The 14,080-nt window shown below is 46.5% G+C and overlaps 1 long non-coding RNA gene across 1 annotated transcript; it reads right to left on the reverse strand.

The window, feature by feature from the left end:
• Positions 1-1,131: 1,131 nt before the first annotated feature.
• Positions 1,132-13,433, reverse strand: LOC135827742 (uncharacterized). Its single transcript, XR_010555538.1, has 3 exons — positions 13,182-13,433; positions 8,993-9,157; positions 1,132-1,414 (listed from the first exon to the last, which is right to left on the reverse strand). It is a non-coding gene; the product is annotated as an uncharacterized LOC135827742 (long non-coding RNA).
• Between the last annotated feature and the right edge of the window lie 647 nt (positions 13,434-14,080).

Consider the following 14,080-nt stretch of genomic DNA (forward strand, 5'->3'; position numbering starts at 1 on the left):
GTTTTCTTGGTTTACTACGAAAGAAAAAAATACGGTGATATCCCTACTATTGTGATAGCTGGATTGTCTTGCCAGTGAGTGTCTAAATCAGAGAATGAGCAGCATTGCATTCTCCATCAATATGACTTTACCTGTGCCGCGTCCGTACGTACGTAAGCGTGCGGCCAGAGATGAATCACCCTGGGATGCGCCGAGCACAGTGAGCCAACCGCTGCCACTGCACCGGCTGCCATTATAGCTGACGCAGTTGCTGTGGCTGCTACTTCAGTTACTCGGCATCCTCACTGTCCATCATTATGGTTTTGTCTTGAAGTAGGTAGGGCTGCTGGAGGATTCAAGCTTTACGAGGCACCCAAGAAAAAGAAAGACCCATTCTGGATCGCGAAGTCGCATATGATGCAAGCGCCGTATAAAACGAGTTGCTGTACTCTAGTCTAGGTTGCCGTAGAACACCAGGATCATATCAAGCATGTTATATGACATTTCTCCATTCTGAAGTCAACACTGACCAGTTATAGCACTGCTTGCCATTGCTTGTCTGATCTTTGTCGTCAATTGCCTAAATTGAATGAGTTTTGAGGAAAAATCGCGAAAAGTCGCATATCTAAATATGGTGTTATGAGTCTCGTACAATGAAATCCTACAAAATGTCTTTGGATTCGCAGTGCATATGTCCATACCCAACATCTCCAACCAATTTTGGATCAGAATATGCACTTTCAAAAATTGCCATTTTTGGCCCAGTGGGAGGTGATTTTCCGGTCAGGGCTGAAAGGGTTTAGCTTTACTTTCAAGAGGTCTCTTTTCAGCACTTAATCACAAAGTAAAAAATCTCTGACCAACCATTTCATCACCAGCACCCCAGATGATTGTGTCAGCGTTTCTATTATTTAAATTCAAATCATGAGTTAAGAAGTCTGAAGAAAATGTTGAACGGTCTCTGCTGGGATGACGACTACACCATAGCTCAGTGGTTAGGGCATCGCTGGCTACAAGCGAGGATCCCTGTTTCGAGTCCTGGTGGTGACAGTCAATTTTTTCTTTAGACTTTTCCCATTTGTGCCTTTCCCTCAAGCCAGTAAATTCAAGTCATAAGTATTTTTGGCGTTCGTGCATTTTTACTTACCAGTGAGTTCAATGATATAGTGATTATGGGCAAGTAATGCTACTGATCCACACGCGAAGACTGCTCGCACTCCGTCATAATTGATAATGTGAAGCTGGTAGATGAAGTTGCTGCTTGAATTCGAAATCAAGCGCTGGTACTCAGTTTGGGTGGGATCAGAAGCATTGTAAAAAGGAACCAGTCGTGGCACACTACTGCCGCCAACACCTAGGTGTACAAATCGTACCGTATTCGGGTCGGTAGTGTTGCATGTTACACCCGCTACATTGGAGCCAGGTGCATGGAATTCTACCAGAAAAGACAAAGCCACACAGTTCAGACACAAAGGCTAAGTTACGATGTGCTCGTCAGGTAACAATACCGTTTCAAGCACATTTTCAGTGCATAAGCACACTTTTCACTCACAGAGCAACTGTTCAGTACATGGGGTAGTGGTCTACCAGAGCAATCACACTCACCACCGTAGTGGTTTTCCAGAAATGAGTTGAAGCAAAACAATGGTTCAGTTCCGCAACGTTTTCTTGTCACACTCATCAATGGAATGTCATGACTGACAGAATCTGCCAGGTATTTTACGGCTATTATGTCCACATCGACATAAAATAATAAATTACTGGATAACATGAGGGAAAGAAGGCAGCTTAGAATAAGAAACCATATTGAATTGCAAACCAATAAGTTTCAAACCTCTTACAAATTGTCATGTCGGTTGGTGATGTCTACGGCATTCATACTTTTCACAGCTATCATTAAACTTTTATCTCCATGTAGATTAGTTGTGCAAGAATGGATTTGGATGGAGAGCCAGGGATAAATTTATAATTTATAGCGTAACTTGTAGTTTCTTGATCTCTTTTCTTTTATTATAGATTATTTGTATAATTTTTTGAATTTGTCCTAACACACTAATCACACAGCAATGACACAACCAAGTCTTCTTCTGCCGTTACTATTTAGAGACACTTAGATAGTGGAAAATAACACTTAAACAATGCAAGAAATCTCAAAAGTTTGGTAACAGGAAACCACACCTGTGAAAGCTAACAAATAAGAGGTGAAGACCAGGGGAACTTATAGGCAGGTACTTACAACTCTAGTGACAGATAAAGACAAAGCTGTGGCCAGGCATGACCACCAACACTATATATTCTACTATTTATACAGTTTCACATAAAAGATACCATCCTTTTCAATTTCAACACAAGTTAGGCTTATCAGTGCGTTGACACACAGCTTCTAACACTTCCACCTGCAACTTTACCCCATAACGTGCACGGCACAGAACAGAAAACCAAGAATCAGAGTACACTAGGCAACAGTCAGGACAAAATACCAGATGGTTATACACAGAAGACTTTCCACTGCTGAACACATGCAAGCAATTGCTCTCCTTCATCCACACTCTTTCCCTCACTGCTAGACTCTCCTCCGTTGGGGTTGTTCTCATCGCTGCTGGCCATTTTCGGTATGACCTTTCGTGCTGTCTACAGTAGAATGTGTAATGGTGTATGTTGCTTGATGCATTTTTTGTGTCCAAGATTCACGCAGCGTGGTGACCTCATCTCTATGTCTGTTTCGTTGATGATCCCTTCCCCTTTTTGGATACAAGCATAGTATAGTATAGTATTTATTCATATTTCTCTAGGGCAGTCCCCACAGACCTATGGGTACCCTAGCCAATCTAGGATTGCGATACGAAATTGACTTGGTGAAGCAGCAAGGCAGACCGATGCCGGAACTGAGTTCCAGCGGTCCGCAGCTAAATAAGAAAGAGAGGAATAACCAAATCGAGAGGAGGCTCGTGGCAGCACAAGTCCAAGCGAGACTTGAGACCTTGTGCAGGTGCGGCTACGTGCCTCAGAATTGGCACGAAGGCAGAAAAGGCGGCACAGAAGTGAACTTGCAGAAGAATGAACGCATCTGAATACAAGAAGATACAGTTTAAGGGAGAAACGTATAGTGATGGGTGTGAGGTTGTTTCGAGACAGAATACACTGGACATCTGCGGTGGGTGGGTAGCCAAATATAGTACGCAATGAACGGCGAGAGATGCGGGTGAGAGAATCATATTCATGTTGGCGCAGACTGTGTACATAAGCATTGCTTGCATATTCCAGTGTAGACTGGACAAAAGAGAGATAAAATATGCGTCTGGCTGCATTGGTCAACATGTTGCGGCAGCGCCGAAATGCATTCACTTTTGCACTGACCTTCTTTCGGAGTGCATCAACTTGCTGACGGAATGTCAAGTGCTCATCAATAATGATGCCAAGATACTTAGCACAAGATGATTGTTCGACCACAGTGCCACAGAACCGCAACTGACGGGATACCTGCATGGTGGGCTTCCGCAGGACAAGAGACTGAGTCTTTGCCGGGTTTAATTTGAGTTCCCTGGAGTGCAGAAACTCGCTGACTGAGTGCAAGTCTTTCTCAAGCTTTTCAATCGCTGCGTCGGCAGTCTTGTCTGCAGCATAGACATTTGTATCACCGGCATAGAGTTGGCTGGTGGAGAAAGCCAAGCATGTTGGAAGAGAGCATGTGTACAGGGTAAACAGAAGCGGACCAAGTACAGAACCCTGAGGGACACCACGGTTGGCAGGATACTGTTCTCCCGGGGGGGTTGCGGCGACATACAACTTGCTGTTGACGACTAGACAGGTAGCTGCAGAGCCAGGCCAGGGCTTTACCACCTATACCACACGCATGGAGCTCCAGGAGAAGTTTGCATGCTGAACACAGTCAAAAGCTTTACTGAGGTCCAACATCGCCACCACTACAACATTTCCATTGTGTAGAGAATGTTGCCAACTGTCCATGCAGTAAGCCAGTGCGTCTTCACATGAGGGGGATTGACAGTACGCGAATTGCTCATAGGGAATGAGTGGAGTAGCATAAGGGGTCCTGATATATTGGCGAAGCTGGTCATATACAATTCGCTCCAGTAGCTTGGAGGCTATCGGCAGGAGTGAGATGGGTCGGTACTTGGTTGGATCACTTCGGTCTCCTGTCATAAATACAGGGCAGATATTAGCAAGTTTGTATGGGCTGGGAAATACTCCAGTAGTTAGCGACTCATTAAAGATATCTCTCAGGGTTGCTGCGAGGTAGTGGTGATTGGCTTTGAGGATAGCAGCTGGTACACCATCTGAGCCAGTTGCCTTCCAAACATTAACTCCTTCCAGGAGCTTCTGCACTTCACCCACTGTGACGGGTCGGAATGTGACAACTGCCGACTCACTACATGCTCCACTCGGGATCTGGTATGTTGGAGCAAGGGCAGACAATGTTTCACAGATTTGGCCTTTAAATGTTACCGCCAGAGCAGGTACGTCCACTGGCAGGGTGCCAGATGGCTTCTGGCGTCCAAGCAGACGGTTGATGATCTTCCACTGAGCACGTACATCATGTCGACCTGCAGCAAACTGCTGAACAAAGTGGGTTTCCTTCAGGCGACGATTCAGAAGGGAATACTCACGGCGGGCTGCGCGGAAGGTTCGATGCGCAGACTCATTTGTACGGTATTTGAGCCAGTTTCTGTGCAAATGGGCTTTCCTTCTAATCAGCTGTGTCAGAGCTGGCGTAAACCATGGTGGAGGCGGAGGGTGAGAGGTAGCTGGGACAGAGCGCACAGGACAGAATTTGTTGAAGGCGTGCATAACTGGGCTTGTCCAGAAGGCGGTGAGCTCATCCAGCGACATGTCCGTGCAATTGATAGAGGTCAGGGAGTGTTCAACGGCAGTGCCGAACACACTTGCTGAGACACTTCGGATACTTGGTTTGCGAGCAGTGGTATGTCCAAGCAGGGTGCGATAAGGATTGCAGTGTGCAAACTCTAACTCAATGCCGACTAGGAAGTGATCTGTGACTCCATCAAGAGATTTCACAGTTACGGTCTTCAGTGCAGTATCCTTGTGCAAATCACAGGGAACGAGGATGAGATCAATACAGGTGTTACTGGGTACTCGTGTTGGTTCAGCAATGACATTACGAATGCAGAGACTGTCGCATAGACGTTGAAGATGTGGATATTGAGGGTGCTGCGATGGATGGAGAACATCGACATTGAAGTCGCCTAGAAGCAATAGTTGTGCACTCATTCCATGAATTACTACATTAACTGTATGTTCCAGATCCTCCCAGAAGGCAACTGGTGCTGTTGTTGGTCGGTACACACATCCAATACAGATTTCTCCAGCCCCAGATTTGCACTTGGTGGAAATTCTGAGAAATAGGGCTTCTACACTGGAACTCGGAATGCAGCTCAGTACTCTTACTGCTTCACGCACGAAAAAGCAGACACCTCCACCTTTGTTGAGTTTTCTATCATGTCGATATACCGTGTAGCCTGGTACATGGACGAGGGCGTCAGCCACACTGGTATCTCACCAGGTTTTCGTAACTGCAAGAATGTCAATCAAACTGGGTGAGCTGAGTGGATAGAGGATGTGGGTGATATCAGTTATCTTATTTCTTATGCTACATATGTTAAAGGGGAAGTTAAGGCAAAAATTAAAATTTCACCAGTTGTAGTCTTCGGGGTGCTGAGTCGAATGGTCTTGGTCCGAGAAAGCGAGAAAGCTGAGACGCTCCCTTCCTACTTGAATCCCAATCGAACTCGCGCACTTCCACCGAAACTGGGTGACTGCGCCCTACTAGATCGGGATTTGTATGCAAAATGTCACTTAAAGCGCCATTTCGTTCTTATAAAAGCACGGATGACCGCGATTGGCCCATATGTTGTAGTCTTTTGGACGCTGAGTCGACTGGTTTTGGTCTGAAAAAGCTGCGATGCAGCGCTCCTCCTTTATTCCCAATCGAACATGGTTAAACAAGCGGTCACGTGCTCCTGGTTGCCCAAATCACCTGGTCACCACGCCAGCAGGCGACAACTTTCACACCAAGGTTCAACTCGAGTGACAGGACTGCACCCAAAAAAGGTCAAACAGGCCAGTAAGTTGTACTCTGCAGGCACGGTGACCAGGTGACTGGCGTACGCAGGAGCACGTGACCGCTTGTTCAACCATGTTCGATTGGGAATAAAGGAGGAACGCTGCATCGCAGCTTTTTCGGACCAAAACCAGTCGACTCAGCGTCCAAAAGACTACAACATATGGGCCAATCGCGGTCATCCGTGCTTTTATAAGAACGAAATGGCGCTTTTAGTGACATTTTGCATACAAATCCCCATCTAGTAGGGCGCAGTCACCCAGTTTCGGTGGAAGTGCGTGAGTTCGATTGGGATTCAAGTAGGAAGGGAGCGTCTCAGCTTCCTCGGACCACGACCATTCGACTCAGCACCCCGAAGACTACAACTGGTGAAATTTTAATTTTTGCCTTAACTTCCCCTTTAATGTGGGCTATGCTAAGTGCCGCTGGCTGCTTACTTGTTTTCGGAGCTGTCTGGTGGGGGAGCCCTAGACATCCCTATGCTGCTGACTGTGTGGGGTGCGCATTGACCTGGCTGGTCATGTGGTGCGCAATGATCTGGTTGGTCATGTGGTTGCCATCGCCATCAAGGATATCACCAAATGGCATGATGCATTTGATCCCTTTGGAGCGGAGTTCCTTAAACACTGGAAGCATCTTCTTACGCTATCGTTATTGTTCTGGTGTGAGGTCATGGTGGGTAAATACTGGCTTGCTTCGGTATTCAAGCTTGAAACGGCCTTTTGAGAAAGGTCAGTTTCGCTTCCTTCGTGGCGAACATGACAAGGACAGGTCTATGGCGTACTGGTCCGCCGGATGATGACTCGCAAGACGCTCCCAGGCGCTCAGCTGAGACTACGGCCTCACGAACAGGTTCAGACATCAGGGATTTACACACTTCGAGAACGTTCTGGGGTGTTTCCTCCTTCAGGCCGTACAGTACGGCCTTGTTTTGCCTCTGGAAGCGCTCGAAATGCTCCTCAATCGCAACAGCTGGGGCTGCTTCTTTGACACGTACTCCAGGACCATGAGTGGAAGGAGACGTGCCGGCTACAGTACTCGCCAAAGTACGCACGGTAACGGTCTCACTGGGGGTCAGGTTTGGGGTTTCGAGGACCTGTACTCGTCTATCCAGGTCTTGGCAGATCTTCTTCATGTCTGCAGCTTCAACTACCAAAGCAGCCGCTCTTTGGTCGAGAACGTCAGTTAATGTGGCCAAAGCTTGATCAGTGCTTTTGACCACATTGTCCATGCGATCCGTCAGTGAGCGTACTGCAGCCCTTTGCACATCCTGACTGCTGCTTTCGGTTTTTCTTTGTATCTCTGCTTCATCATACTTGGCAGACAGGAAACCCATGCTCCCTTCTAGATCCCGTACGCTATTGTACGCTGTCTTCCAAGTACCGTATCTAGTACATTCAAGTGTGACTTTTCGGTACAGTTCATCTTTTTCTCCAGGGCGGTTAGTCGAGTATCCAAAGAACTACGAACCGCTCTCAGTTTTTGGCGAATATCATCAACGCCACTTAGAACCACACCAAGCTTCTCCTCCATCATTGCACTCATGCATGTCCGAAATTCATTCACGAGATAATCGGAACTTACGATATTACCACCACCATGATGGTCCAAAAGGGAAGGGGAGCCTCGGGTGGTGACAGGTTTGAAAGCTGATTGAAAGCTGATTTCGCACTCTCCGACCCACTGAGGGCATTCTCAGCTGAATGGTCGGAGAGCTCTCCAAGGTCGAAGGATGGCATTGGCTCGGCAATCACAGGAGCTCCTGGCGATGACTCCGCACTGCTAGCATGCTTCGCTTCGCTTCAATGAGGCATCCGGATCTCTTTGTGGGCTGCTAGCCAAGCCGCCGAGAATACGCCCCAGGCCCTCAAACGACATAATTCCAAAAAAAGAAAGAAAAAAGGCATGACAGGAAGTCTTTCTCGGAATGTTTAAAAGCAGTCTCCATCCTTCGCTACGGTTAATATGCGAAAATCAGCGCTCGTGTGTGTTGTCCTTTCTTGATATACTTGGCAAGAAAATTGATTATGGAACTGTGACGTCGGTGTACCATAAGCCGACGTTTCCCGGTCGGTATAATGGTCTACGCCATTCTACAAAAGCGAAGCTGCGGACACAGCAAACTCACAGCTCACGGTGACCATAGCAAAATGATGTCTGATGGTTTGCTAAGCACTGCTTGAAGGTGTTTTCTGTAAGGCCGCAGCAGACTGTGGGATCAGAGCGATGACCCACAGTTGCTTCGCAGATAATTTCAGTCGCCCGGCACGAACAATCTACAGGTGAGTCTGATTATGAGCGGCAGTTACATGGCAGGGTGTTAGCAGGAGGCGTGCATTCTCCGTTTCTGTGGCCGTTGATGATTGTTGCGATGTTCTACATGCAGCTGTAGCTTACTTTTAGTGTATTTGGGGAAAGACCTTGTGCTTCAATATCTACAAAAGCAACTGTTGAGTGGCATTCTGATCCCAAAATCAATTTTGCAGTGCAGAAAACACCTTCAAGCAGCTCTTCGCAAAGCATCAGACACCATTATGCCATGAGAAAAGCACTGAATTGTAAACGTTTGTGGACAAGCTAAAGGGAAAAGGCGAACTACGCAAAGTGAAGTGGGTCATCCACGACCGGGCCAAGTCACACTCTAAGCAATCAAAGTCCTGCAGCCTGTGCACAATGGAGAAGCTGAATATCCTGACAGCCGACAGGAGATCTTGCCTCATCAGATTTTTTTAACGCCGAACACCGTAGCAACCACTGCCCTGGATAACCCCTGTGCCACTGACTCCCTCCATTGGCCTTGTTCGAACAGTTCTGTCAATCCTGAACATGCCCCAGTGAGGATAGGCTAGGAGAGATACAGTGTTACACTCCGCTTTACCTCCTTATGCAATTAGGAATACAGTCATAGCATCTCACCTTGAAGTGGTCCACCACCAGGTAGTTGTGCATGAGCACAGAGCATAATGCTCAGGCTCAGCAGCAGAATAATTACATGTCTGATGGAAACTTGAACCATATTCGCTTTCTTCTTCCCAGGAGATGGGCCAGATAAGTATGGTTCTGAGAGGATGCCGTCACTGGCTGTAGTGTGTAGAAACATAAAAGAAGTGACAATATTATAGGAATGAATAACATAATGTGTGCGATCCGCGCTTGGAACACTCACTTCCAACTATTCCCACCTCCCTGATAGTTGTAAAGTCTTTTTCTACCGTTGCTACATTTTGCCTCTGTTCGACTACGCCGACACTGCATGGTGTTGTTTAAATTCAACTTTGTCCACAAAACTTGAAACGCATCATAGAAAGATTTGCAAACGGTTATTGACTGCTCAAGTTAGTTAGCTGTGCCCAATTAATGGCAATTATATGCTCGGACCACCTTATCTCCACTCTGTGAGCGCAGCCAAGCCCATTTATGTACCCTTGCTCAAAAAAATTATGCTAAACGAATTCCCCAACACTTGGAAAGGTATGACTTGTTCCAGTGTCAGAGACCTACTCGAAATCAAGTATCATTGCCTGTTCCTCGTTTGTCTGTATTTCTTAAGCTCACCGTTGTTTATGGCATTATTATAGCTTTTGGCACTCCCTTACCTATAGTATTCGATGTGCTGAGATACTTTCCGCTTTCAAGAAAGCTCTTCGTAAGTAATGCTCCAAGGGTGCGTTCTTAAATTCTCTAGCTTCTAGGAGAAGAAGAAAAGAGAAGTCGAAGAAACTGGGATTCTTCAAGAACGGGTCTCCAAGAATTCTGAAATATTCTGCAGATGTCAAGCAACATGAAGCGCCAAAGGGGCCGCGATCTTGAGTGCCACGAAAATAGTACGCGCTGTGCGTATGCGAAAAGGGAAATGCGTACACTCATGAACCACATGTGGCTTTTAGCCTAGTTCGCATGCGCTGATCCCAAACTGCGGGAATCTCCAAGTTCCAACCACCTCTGAAGCTTGGAGAGCTTTGGAGAGCCTCCTAAAATCCAGAGAGGATATAAGAACAGCTGTCGAACTTTTCGGAGTGTCCAACGTTTCCGAGAGGATTTAAGAACGCACCCTAAATATAATTTCTTCCTTCTTTTTCACAGGTTTGAGGGCATGATTCCTTCGTCTTTTTCCTTCTTTTACTTTACAGCAGTACGACTGTACAATCATGTACAACACCGTTTAGCCCTGGATGTTCTGTAGGCAAGGGTATGCTCTGTTTTTTTTGGAGAAGAAAGTGGTCTGATTCCCGAGAATGTTGAGGTATAGAAGCCAACGAGAGAGCTTGGAAGCTCAGGGCCCTACGCTATGCTTTTATCCTTTTTTGCCTAGCTCATCGTACATGTTATAAGAACTGATGGAAATGTCTCTTTCCGTTGATTGGCCCCATCACTGTATTGCAAAAACGTTGCAATCGGTTTGAATATTATGAGTTAGGCAAAAGTATTTGCAGAATTTATTGCGGATTGTTATTTCTCTAATAATCATCTACTTTTGTTTTGCTCCTTCTTTTCTTTTTATCTCCTTATACTGTAAATCAACAAATTTTGGCCGATGAGAAATAAAAACCTCTCTATTAGAGAGGTTAAGATGCACGTTATTTCCGACGTGACGCGCAATTTCACGTCAAATTTGAAATCGATCGGTATTTTTGCTCTCACATGCATCCATTGCTCAATCATGCATCATTTGCCTATAATTATGACAAACTTTGGCCTGCGATTTGCTTTGGCCGGTTGGTACCAAGCGGCGAACTCAGCGAAATTAAATCGCCAGCGAAAACTAGTTGGTTTTTAATACAGTAATAGGATTTTCTGACCTTTTTGTAGTAATACATGTACATAGACCTGTTGAACCAATGACGACGCCGAATGCATGGTTGCCTGTGGAGCACATTACATAACTTTACAGTCTCCTAAAATACGTATCCTGTCCGACGGCAAAAGAGGCTGCAGATTTAGTTTTTCTGCGCGTCGACGGGATGTCTACGAAGCGAAAGTTCAGCTCGCGTTATTTGGCTCGCACGTCGAAAAATCAACGCGAGTGACCTGCTGCTCACGTCGAAATTTGGACATTAGATAACTTTACGGTCTCCTAAAATACGTATCCTGTCCGACGGCACAATAGGCTGCAGATTTAGTTTTTCTGTGCGTCGACGGGATGTCTGTCCTGACGTTTACTGGGACCGGCGCTGACTCTGCCGATCACGGGCATTCTGGACTCGACGGGATGTCTGTCCTGACGTTTCCTGGGACCGGCTTAGACTCTGCCGATCACGGGCGTTCTGGACTCAACGGGATGTCTGTCCTGACGTTGCCTGGGACCGGCGGACTCTGCCGATCACGGGCGTTCTGGAGTCGACGGGATCTCTCTTCCGACGTTTCCTGTGACCGGCGCTGAATCGCTCGTTCACGCTTATTTTGGAGACGACGGGATCTCTCTTCCAAAGTATGTTTATGCTGACGCATCCTATCACCTATTCGGCGTCTATTCTAATTTAATTTCCTCCACGTCTCCCTATTTCTTTCCAAATTTCCCTCTACATCAGGGAGTCGTATATATAATACGACGAATATTGGTACGGTACGGGACAGATACAGGGGCCCGCAAATGTTGTGGACAGCTGTTATGTACAATCCTGTAGAGCCTTTGTAGTCACAGATACGGGACAGATACGGGATAGCTCCAGCCGTGACACAAACAAACAAACAAACAAACAAACAAACACCAAATTAAAGCTGTGTGGACCCTGGCTAGCGCCAGACGTTACTGAAGTAACGTCTTCTGCATAGCTACGGGAATAAATTTATTATGTTCTCTTCAAATACATACATTTCTATCCCCACTAGTTTATCCAGTGGTTTTTGAGGTTGTATAGCACTATTAGAAGCTCTGGCACATGATATGATCCATGAAAGAGGTCATGTAATTTCCCAGATTTGGATTTTTGCCAATTGGGCCTACAACAATACTGAAATTTACAACGCAGACACTATAAGCCTGTGATTAGCGTAGCTCGCCGAGATGTATTTGCAAAGTTAATCATTGGTCCAGCATCAGTGTAATACTCTGAAGTGCGTATGCGTGGCACGCAAGCAATTTGCAAACTGCATTTGTTTGGACAAGACTAGCATACAGGGAAAGCGTTCCGTGTATGGCTGGGTCAGTTTACCTGAGACAGTTGCATACGGTTTTCAAAGCCAGCCAGCTACTGGAGACTGATGAACACCTTCATCTATGTAATTGTCACTGGATTCCATTGTCCTGTGTGCCCTCGCACGGACTGAAATCATGCATTGCCAGATACTGTATGGCATAGAAATTTTGTCTCTTTTGACAAGAAACTCAAACAAATCATGATAGTAGAAAATGATCCACATACTAACCCCTTCCTGTGTTTTCTGGTGGATGAGTTGCCAAACAAGGCTGCATTAAAAAAGTTGGCTGATCACACAGGATCATTATAGAAAAAATCTGTCTGAACCGGATGACATTGGGTAATAATGCCTGTGCAAAATTGTCCACATCATGCACATATTGGTACACCGCAGCTTTATACCCGCAAGCATTTCGTTTAGTGTATTGTCTTCCATTGCTGCATTCTCGTCCATGTGTGTACCAGCAGCACTATGTTTCCGAGACCTGCGCAGTACGGTATTAGACAAATTTGGTGATGTGTTGAGACGTAGGTTGTCAGATTTCAACCCACCATGTACACAAAATGAATGGCGCGTTTACATGACGCATTGCGCTTGACCCGGGTTGAAATATCGCCCCCAAGGGGAGGGTTGAAATCAACCCGGGGCGAGATTGGGGGAGGGTTGAAATCAACCCGGGGCGAGAAATTGTACTAACGTACGTCTGTGCGTATCTCGCGCCAGGTTTGAATAGCACTGCACATGCAAATTTTGCGCGAAAGTATTCACGTGACCATACAGGACTATCGTACAGACTTTCAACCCGCAGAACCCCGGCTGAACTCGACCCGGGTTGAAAATTCTCATGTGAACACAGCCTAAGAGTACAGCCAATACACGGATGTGACTGTGAGGGTGACCCAACCACGGAAAGAGACTGGGTCGTTAGAAGTCATCACACAAACCCTGCGACACTGCGTGGCCTTACCTGAGGGCAGTTTGCAAAGCGCCGTCAACTGTTTGTCTGGAATCCCCAAATTGTACGAAGAACAGTTAGGCCGTGACTGCAGCCACAAAGCTGAAAACCCATCAACAGCACACAGGGTGGCGTCCGAAAGTCAAGTAAATCGTAATCCTATTTGAGGGAGTACCGCATCCTCAGCGACGAGTTGTCGTTGTAACGAAGGCACGATGGAAGTCATTTAGCTCGGACTCAGAGAGCGAGCAAAAACTCGCAATATTTGATTTGTCAGCCACGAAATGTTGGCTCGTGCTGCGTAGCGCTGGACTGCTTGTTTCATGCATGCAGCGTGTGTTTGTGTACGTGTGCGATCCCAGCAGTCAGCGTGCGGCAAGATGCTCTGACTCAGTTGTTCTCACAACCGCACCTCACACGGCAACGTACTTTTCACTGTTCCTCGTGACACTCACATAATATGTGTCAGTCTCTTAGCTTCCACCTGTCAATGTCGCGCGTATCCATAAATAAAATTAGGCATTATACTATTAATAGCTGCAAGGGAATTTTTACTAGACAGGCGATCTTACTGTCTTTGCAAGACCGCACACTCGGCAAAGTCTGGTCTACCGCTAGTATAGTCTGCTCATAAATTATAACTTTGCTACAAGTACGTACATGGTTTCATGCTGTCAGCCTGTCAATCTAACAATAGTACGTACATGTAGCAGTACTACATACTACTGTCGTAGACATGGAAATCCGGTCGCACGTCTAGCGGCCACAGGGCGCTGGCGATGCAGCCGTAGCATGTATGCGCTGCTAGCTGCTGGTCCAGGATCAACATGATTGTGCACTGCATGCAACGACTTACGTTCTGTACGCGCTGAGGGCGCCGGCCCCGGTCAATCGACTGGATTTCCATGTCC

Source organism: Sycon ciliatum, chromosome 11 (genome assembly GCF_964019385.1).
Source record: "Sycon ciliatum chromosome 11, ocSycCili1.1, whole genome shotgun sequence".
Lineage (NCBI taxonomy): Eukaryota > Metazoa > Porifera > Calcarea > Leucosolenida > Sycettidae > Sycon > Sycon ciliatum.